Source organism: Anomaloglossus baeobatrachus, chromosome 9, assembly GCF_048569485.1.
Source record: "Anomaloglossus baeobatrachus isolate aAnoBae1 chromosome 9, aAnoBae1.hap1, whole genome shotgun sequence".
Classification (NCBI taxonomy): domain Eukaryota; kingdom Metazoa; phylum Chordata; class Amphibia; order Anura; family Aromobatidae; genus Anomaloglossus; species Anomaloglossus baeobatrachus.
In genome coordinates this window covers 225,617,934-225,624,195 of record NC_134361.1, presented here as the reverse complement: position 1 = coordinate 225,624,195, position 6,262 = coordinate 225,617,934, and positions in this window count along the sequence as shown.

Sequence of the window (6,262 nt, the reverse complement as noted above, 5' to 3'; positions counted from 1 at the left end):
GATTCACATTGAAGGCAACAAAACTATGAATTACCACATGAGGAATGAAATACTTAACAAAAAAGTGTGACACAACTGAAAATCTGTCTTATATTCTAGGTTCTTCACAGTCGCCGTCTTTTGCTTTGATTACTGCTTTGCACACTCTTGGCATTCTCTTGATGAGCTTCAGTCACCGGAAATGGTTTTCCAACAGTCTTGAAGGAGTTCCCAGAGATGCTTAGCACTTGTTGGCCCTTTTGCCTTCACTCTGCGGTCCAGCTCACCCCAAATCATCTCGATTGGGTTCAGGTCTGGTGAGTGTGGAGGCCAGGTCATCTGGCGTTGCAGCCCATCACTCTCCTTCTTAGTCACATAGCCCTTACACAGCCTGGAGGAGTGTTTGGGGTCATGGTTCTGTTGAAAAATAAATGATGGTCCAACTAAACGCAAACCGGATGGAATAGCACGCCGCTGCAAGATGCTGTGGTAGCCATGCTGGTTCTGTATGCCTGCAATTTTGAATAAATCCCCAACAGTGTCACCAGCAAAGCCCCCCCACACCATCACACCTCCTCCATGCTTCACGGTGGGAACCAGCCATGTAGAGTCCATCCGTTCACCTTTTCTACAAAGACACGGTGGTTGGATCCAAAGATCTCAAATTTGGACTCATCAGAGCAAAGCACAGATCTCCACTGGTCTAATGCCCATTCCTTGTGGTCTCTTCTGCTTGTTGCCCGTCCTTAGCAGAGGTTTCCTAGCAGCTATTTTACCATGAAGGCTGCTGCACAAAGTCTCCTCTTAACAGTCGTTCTAGAGATGAGAAGGTGTGTCCAAACCTTTGGTCTGTACTAAAATATACACACACACACACACACACACACACACACACACTGGTCCAAAAGTAGGTGGACAGTGTGTGTAATAGGGTTATCAAACATGGTGTAAAGTGAAGCTGACTCAGCTGCCCTTAGCAACCAATCAGATTCCACCTTTCATTTTACAAAGAGTCTGAAGAATGAAAAGTGGAATCTGATTGGTTGGTAAGGACAATGGAGTCAGCTTCACTTTACACCATGTTTGATAACCCTATTACACACAGTCCACCTACTTTTGGACGTGTGTGTGTGTTATAATATAATTAGCTGTAGTACCCGGGCCTTGCCCGGAATAGTCTGTCTCTTTCCCCCACTGTCTCGTTTTCTCTCTCGCTTTCCTGGTCTGCCTCTTTGATGGTCTCTTTTCCTGTCTGCCACTTACTGTATCTCTCTGTCTCACCACCGACATCTTATTACCTCACACATAAGCGTTCTATACTAACAGCTTATTCTGTTCCTATAGCAACCACTGACAGCATCTATTAATAACCTGTAGCTCCATTTACTTTAATGGAGGCTGGATTTTGGAGAGTAACTGTAAAGCGCGAGGTTAAATTTTCCCGTCAAAACATAGTCTATGATGTTCCCTAAGTCACATGGAGCATCTGTGCAAAGTTTTGTGATTGTAAATGCGACGGTGCGGAGTCCTTTAGCGGATATACACACTCAGTGTAGATTTTATATAGCTTTATATATAAAGCTATCTCTTTCCAGCAGTTGTCAAACGACAACTCCCAGCATTCCCTGACAAATGATCTTTTCTTCGGCGCTCCATTGGGAGACCCAGACGATTGGGTGTATAGCACTGCCTCCGGAGGCCACACAAAGCATTACACTAAAAAGTGTAAGGCCCCTCCCCTTCTGGCTATACACCCCCCGTGGGATCACGGGCTGCTCAGTTTTCAAGCTTTGTGCGAAGGAGGTCAGACATCCACGCATAGCTCCACTGTTTAGTCAGCAGTAGCTGCTGACTATATCGGATGGAAGAAAAGAGGGCCCATACTAGGGCCCCCAGCATGCTCCCTTCTCACCCCATTCCTATTGGCGGTGTTTGTAAGGTTGAGGTACCCATTGCGGGTACGGAGGCTGGAGCCCACATGCTGCTTTCCTTCCCCATCCCCCTGAGGGGCTCTGAGGAAGTGGGATCTTACCGGCCCCCAAGCCCTGAGGCCGGGCTCCATCCACAGACCCGTAGAACCTGCTGGATACGGAGCTGGGTACCGTTCAGGGACAAGGCCCTGCAACATTCAGGTACTCTGTGTCCCCGTATGGACAGGCCGCGCACACTCCAGACTTGCTGGGTGTGCTAGTGCGCCGGGGACAGTAGCGCTGTGCGCTGGGGTTACAGTCACTGCAGTTTCTCTGAGGGACTTTATGTGTTGGGGACTGCCGCGCCGGCCGCCCCTGGAGAGGCGGCGCGGCTGAGACTTGTGGTGCGCCGGGGACTTAGCGCCGACCGTGCTTTTACGACGGCGGCGCTTATAAATCTAGTCCCCGGCTTTTGCGGCCTAGCTCCGCTTCGTTCCCGCCCCCACCCTGTCAATCAGGGCAAGGGAGAGACGCTGTACGATAGTCAGCGCCGAGGGCTGGAGTCTTATTTACATACTCCAGCCCTCTCACTGAGCACAGTGGGGCGCAGGTTTCCCGCACTTTGTCTGCACACGCCCAGGGCCCGCCCCTCTCCACAGGACGCCGGCAGCCATTCCTGCATGCAGTCTGGCTGGAGAACGGACACAGGCTCTGGGAGACCCAGACAAGGGATTTCTGGCGACCACACACCCGCGTTAAGCGGGCGGTAAGCAGCACATTAGTGCTGGCCCCACTAGTGCCACAGTGTTATATTGGGGTATTTTTTTCTCTATACCATATATATATATATATATATATATATTGCACTGTAAGGTCGCTTCTTGGCTGTATACCCTATATTGCTCTGAGGAGACGACAATATGTCATCCGCAAAACGCAAGGGTGCCAAGACACAGGCTGTATACGCTGCTTGTGCCGCTTGTGGGGCTAATCTACCGGCAGGTTCCAAAGACCCCCATTGTGTGCAATGTTCGGTCCCTGTGCCACTTCGTCAGCCGGAGTCTATGGTGGTAGTGGCCCAGGCAGAGACGCCTGTGAACCCTGCCCCGGTGACGGGGACAGAGTTTGCAGTTTTTGCTGACAAGATGTCTGTCACTATGACAAAAATCCTAGAGACCTTGCAGTCCAGGCCAGTTACTCAGTCCATGAACACTGCTGCGTCAATGTTCCCCGGTCCCCCTCAGTTGGAGTTAATCCGTGCTTCAAGGGGGTCCCAGGCATCTCAGGCTGAAGGCTCTGATTCAGATGACAGTCCCAGGCAGCCTAAGCGGGCTCGCTGGGAGAGACCCTCGGCGTCATCACGCGGATCAGGGTCTCAGCGAGAAGAGTCTCTACATGATGAGACAGAGGAGGGTGATCAGGAGTCTAATCCTGAGGCCCCTCTCAATCTGGATGCCCCTGATGGTGACGCCATGGTAAATGACCTTATAGCGGCCATCAATAGGCTGCTGGATATTTCTCCCCCAGCCCCTTCTGCAGAGGAGGCAGCTTCACAGCAGGAGAAGTTCCATTTCAGGTATCCCAAGCGTAAACTGAGTACTTTTCTGGACCACTCTGACTTCAGAGAATCAGTCCAGAAACACCATGCTTATCCAGACAAGCGTTTCTCCAAACGTCTTAAGGATACACGTTATCCCTTTCCCCCTGACGTGGTCAAACGCTGGACCCAGTGTCCAAAGGTGGATCCCCCAATCTCCAGGCTTGCGGCTAGATCCATAGTTGCAGTGGAGGATGGGGCTTCACTTAAAGATGCCAATGACAGACAGATGGACCTTTGGTTGAAATCTGTCTATGAAGCTATCGGCGCGTCGTTTGCTCCAGCATTCGCGGCCGTGTGGGCGCTCCAAGCTATTTCAGCTGGTCTGGCACAGGTGGACTCTATCATACGTCCAGCAGTGCTGCAAGTGGAGTCCTTAACTTCGCAAATGTCTGCGTTTGCGACCTATGCTATCAACGCTGTCCTGGACTCTACAAGCCGTACCTCAATAGCGTCTGCCAACTCTGTGGTTTTGCGCAGAGCCTTGTGGTTAAAGGAATGGAAAGCAGATTCTGCTTCCAAAAAATGCTTAACCAGCTTGCCACTATCTGTAGACAGACTGTTTGGTGAGCAATTGGCTGAAATCATTAAACAGTCCAAGGGTAAAGACTCCTCCTTACCCCAGCCCAGATCAAGCAAACCTCAACAAAGGAGGTGGCAGTCGAGGTTTCGGTCCTTTCGAGGCTCCGGCAAGGCCCAATTCTCCTCGTCCAAAGGGACTCAGAAGGAGCAAAGGGGCTCAGATTCCTGGCGGGCTCACTCACGCCCCAAGAAAGCAACCGGAGGAACCGCTTCCAAGGCGGCTGCCTCATGACTTTCGGCCTCCTCCCTCCGCATCCTCGGTCGGTGGCAGGCTCTCCCGCTTTTGCGACATTTGGCTGCCACAGGTCAAGGACCGGTGGGTAACAGACATTTTGTCTCACGGGTACAGGATAGAGTTCAGTTCTCGTCCTCCGCCTCGGTTCTTCAGAACTTCCCCACATCCCGACCGAGCAGATGCTCTTCTGCAGGCGGTGGGCTCACTAAGAGCAGAAGGAGTGGTGATCCCTGTTCCTCTTCAGGAACAAGGGCAAGGTTTTTACTCCAATCTCTTTGTGGTGCCAAAAAAGGACGGCTCGTTCCGTCCTGTTCTGGACCTAAAGCTGCTCAACAAGCATGTGAACGCCAGGCGGTTCCGGATGGAATCCCTCCGCTCCGTCATTGCCTCAATGTCTCAAGGAGATTTCCTTGCATCAATAGACATCAAAGATGCTTATCTCCACGTGCCGATTGCTCCAGAGCACCAACGTTTTCTACGTTTTGTGATAAGAGACGAACATCTCCAGTTCGTAGCTCTGCCATTTGGTCTGGCGACAGCCCCACGGGTTTTCACCAAGGTCATGGCGGCAGTGGTAGCAGTCTTGCACTCCCAGGGACACTCGGTGATCCCTTACTTGGACGATCTACTTGTCAAAGCACCCTCTCAAGAGGCATGCCAACACAGCCTGAACGTTGCACTGGAGACTCTCCAGACCTTCGGGTGGATCATCAACTTTTCAAAGTCAAATCTGTCACCGACTCAATCACTAACGTATCTTGGCATGGAGTTTCATACTCTCTCAGCGATAGTGAAGCTTCCGCTGGACAAGCAGCGGTCACTACAGACAGGGGTACAGTCTCTCCTTCATGGTCAGTCGCACTCCTTAAGGCGCCTCATGCACTTCCTAGGGAAGATGGTGGCAGCAATGGAGGCAGTCCCGTTTGCACAGTTTCATCTGCGCCCACTTCAATGGGACATTCTCCGCCAATGGGACGGGAAGTCAACTTCCCTGGACAGGAAAGTCTCCCTTTCCCAGACGGCCAAGGACTCTCTTCAGTGGTGGCTTCTTCCCACCTCATTATCACAGGGAAGATCATTCCTACCCCCATCCTGGGCAGTAGTCACGACAGACGCGAGTCTGTCAGGGTGGGGAGCAGTTTTTCTCCACCACAGGGCTCAAGGAACGTGGACTCAGCAGGAGTCCACCCTTCAGATCAATGTTCTGGAAATCAGGGCAGTGTATCTTGCCCTACTAGCCTTCCAGCAGTGGCTGGAAGGAAAGCAGATCCGAATTCAGTCGGACAACTCCACAGCGGTGGCATACATCAACCACCAAGGAGGGACACGCAGTCGGCAAGCTTTCCAGGAAGTCCGGCGGATTCTGCTGTGGGTGGAGGACAGAGCATCCACCATATCAGCGGTTCACATCCCGGGCGTAGAAAACTGGGAAGCAGACTTCCTCAGTCGCCAGGGTATGGATGCAGGGGAATGGTCCCTTCACCCGGACGTGTTTCAGGAAATCTGTCGCCGCTGGGGGGTGCCGGACGTCGACCTAATGGCGTCGCGGCACAACAACAAGGTCCCGACGTTCATGGCGCGGTCTCGCGATCAAAGAGCTCTGGCGGCAGACGCCTTAGTGCAAGATTGGTCGCAGTTCCGGCTCCCTTATGTGTTCCCACCTCTGGCACTCTTGCCCAGAGTGCTACGCAAGATCAGATCCGATTGCAGCCGCGTCATACTCGTCGCCCCAGACTGGCCGAGGAGGTCGTGGTACCCGGATCTGTGGCATCTCACGGTCGGCCAACCGTGGACACTACCAGACCGACCAGACTTACTGTCCCAAGGGCCGTTTTTCCATCGGAATTCTGCGGCCCTGAACCTGACTGTGTGGCCATTGAGTCCTGGATCCTAGCGTCTTCAGGATTATCCCAAGGAGTCGTTGCCACCATGAGACAGGCTAGGAAGTCCACTTCTGCT